We start from the raw sequence: 3,289 nt of genomic DNA, 5'->3' as shown, positions 1-3,289 counted from the left end.
TTTCAATCTTTGTTGGTAGGTTAAATAGATCGAAGGTTAAAAGGACAAGACCGCTGGGCTTAGAGACACCTTCAGTTTGCTTTAAGAATTTATAAAACGACGTGACTTTTTGAAAGCTTATCTCTTTAACAATTTCATCCTCAGGAATGTTGTTGTCTTTAAAGTTGGAGATTGAAATTATATTTGTATTGATACGCGCGTCTGTATTGCCGCCATTTGAAATAAACGGATGAAAATTCCGTGACAAATATTGGAATTTGTTAAATTTTGTGCATTTTTTGTGTTTTGCTGTTTGTGTGTGTGGGTGGAAGTGAGAAAATGGAGGATTTAATGGAAATATTAAACTCGGTTATGGAGTATCAGTTGAATTTGGATACACTATACAAAACACAACTAAATGAGTTATCAGATCTTTTAAATGGTGCGACGCCAAATTCTGGCGAGAATGCCAAAGCAACATCCCAGGCAGCTGCTCCGGCAATAAGCGGAAGCAGTTCAGTGACGCCGCAACAAGCCAAGAAGCGTCCCAAGCGTCTGACTTCACTATCGGAAAATGAGCATGAAAGTGAGACAGATCCTCCATCGGAATAAAGTGTGCGCCAAAGTGCGCGCATGAGCAATTCCCAGCTCTTGGCCGTTGCTGAGGCAGAGGAAAATCTTAATAGTACAGCTTCGCTAATGCCTCCACCCCCAGCACCAACTTTGGCAGATTCCACAATGAACTCAGGACGACCTCAGCGGGCAGCCAAACTGAAATCCGAAAAGAATCTTAAAGAGCCAAGCTTAATGCGAAAAATGCGTCGACCCAGCGAAGAGGAGTTGGTTAAGGTTAAAGTGGAAAGCGAACAGCGACCCTCACAGTTTAATAGCTCAACAAGCAGTAGAAATAAGACCACTACAATTGAACAGGAAGCGATTATTCCCGATCCAGCTCCGGTTACCGACATTTCAGTTGGCACAACAACGGCTTCAGTGGACACATCTACAGCGGACAAGTCTTCAGTAGAGTCTGAATCCGCTAACAGGACGAGAAATCTTCGAGTGGAAGTAAAACGTGAAAAGCTCAGCATTGATATGCAAAAAGCCACAGGCAATTCCACTGTTGCCTTGGAGGCAGAAACTACCAGACAAACGGATGACACAGTCCTCTCCAAGACCACTGGTGAGCCTACAAAGAAAACGAAGAAAAAAGCTGCCAACCATCGTCCCATTAAAGTTGAGCGTTTTAGTATACTGGATCAGGGATCACCAATATCATCGCGTACACGAAAAAATAGTACCGAAACGCGTCCAAGAGCCGACACTCAAAATCGTTCCATCTATAAAGATGCCCTCGAGGCGCCATCAAATGAAACTGTGGTCCCAGGACCAGCTCCAACCAGTACTGTCCCACCAGCAGACGCTTCTGTCGTAATAAGTGGTCAGCCAGAAGCCAACGATGCCACATTCCAAGTGAACTCTGGCGAACAAGAGGATTCAATGGAAACAGCTCGAGATGTTAGTCTACCAGAAGCACCAAGGCACGATAGTCTGATGACCGAGGATAATTCTGTTGAGGAACCGTTGCCAGTGGCAGCAGTCACCAAATTGACCAGTAGTGCCAGCACATTAAAAGCACTCAAAATGCCCACACGTCCGCATGAATTGTTCAATCCCCTAATGCAGAGTCCAGTGAAGATGCGAGTGGAGGCTTTTGAGCAGGTGGCAATTGCTCAAAATAATTTGCGTCCCAAGCGGATCAAGGATATTAACACTCCAGGGTCGAGTAATACACCAAAGGTAGGAAAATTGCCTGCACCGACTGTTGGACGATTCTTTACGCCAACTCAGAGTTCATCGGTAGTGCCCATTAATTCGGCTCAACCCAAAAAGGCTCCGATGAGTGCTTCCAAGGCTGGCACATTAACAAAGACAGCGACTGGTACCAATCTTAAGACCACTAATTCCACATCCACAAAGACTTTAAGCCGAGAGAATAGCGGCGATGATTTCCGCAAGGGTCTGCATCAATTGGCCGAAGAGCGCAAAAAACAACGCGAACAAAAGCATCTTCAGGCAGCCCAGCAACGAGAAGCCAAGGAGCGAGAGCGAGCCGAACGCATGGCCAAACTGGCGAAAGAACGTGAGGAGAACGAATTAAGAAACAGCAGGAAAAGGAGAAATTGGAAGAGAAGCGTCGACAAGAAATGGAGGAGCAACAACGTAAAATGCGTTTACTGGAGGAGGCCGAATCCGCCAAGAAGGCCAAACTAAGGGAGTTGGAACAACAAAAATTGCAGCAATTGAATGCAAAAGCGAAGCAAATGTTACCGCCACCACCGAAGAATAAGTTCACATGGGAAATGCTGCACGAGGATGATTCCACAGATGATGAGGAGAAGGTCACATACAAGCGACCACCAGCACCCTTATGGAGTCGAAGTCATATACGGGGAGAAGCAATCAAAATGCAAAGCCATGCACCTACCGATGTCATCGACAGCTTCTTTTCGGTGGCACCCACTACACCTGATTTGAAGTTAATTTTCCCCAACATTGATCCCAGTCACCTGAAACGTAATTCCAGTGTGCTATGGTCCACACCGCCGCGATATTCCGAGTTGCCAAAATATTAGATATTTTTAATATACTTTTTGCCTCTTTGAATTTTTTGCTATAAATTATTATCTATGTTCATATTTAATTCATTGTTCAATGTTCAATAAAATCAATTCGAGTGCTCTGTGCACAGCAAAACATAAATATTCGGTAATTGGTTTTTCAATATCTATGGCAGAGAAAGCTATGTATTTGGGATTGGGTCCACTTGTGTTTGGGAGTTCGGGAAACTCAAGGGCGATTTTTTGAGGCTGTCGTCGTTGACAGAATATTGTACCGATTCCCCTCCGCATTGGGTGGCCCGGGGGCCATGGTGATACCTTAATTCTTACGACTTAAACTAAAGAAAACCCAGAGGGCCGGGGCTAACTTTGACCGCGTCAAAGTTTGTATACCCTTGCAACTTTTTTGGTAACTCTTTCCTTACCTATTAGCCATCAATGTGGAAGAACGTTTTATCTAAAAAGGCTTATGTTTGCGAAAGAATGGCCTACAATCATAGGAAATAACGAAGATATTGACCAAAGTCACAGTTTTCCACCGATCGTTCCTATGGGAGCTATATGATATAGTCACCCGATCTTTATCAAATTCGACACAGTCATTAACAGATACAAAAGTCACTGTCTTCGCCCGATCGTTCCTATGGGAGCTATATGATATAGTCACCCGATCTTTATCAAATTCGGCA

The 3,289-nt window shown here is 44.3% G+C and overlaps 1 pseudogene; it reads left to right on the top strand.

Annotated features, from left to right (window-relative positions):
* The first annotated feature begins 200 nt into the window (after window positions 1–200).
* On the top strand, window positions 201–2,630 carry LOC137587090 (inner centromere protein-like; annotated as a pseudogene).
* Window positions 2,631–3,289: the final 659 nt, after the last annotated feature.

The sequence above is a fragment of the Drosophila tropicalis genome, unplaced genomic scaffold (assembly GCF_018151085.1).
Source record: "Drosophila tropicalis isolate 14030-0801.00 unplaced genomic scaffold, ASM1815108v1 contig_1, whole genome shotgun sequence".
NCBI lineage: Eukaryota > Metazoa > Arthropoda > Insecta > Diptera > Drosophilidae > Drosophila > Drosophila tropicalis.
The sequence above is the reverse complement of the archived record's forward strand: the minus strand, read 5'-3'. Positions and strand labels throughout refer to the sequence as shown.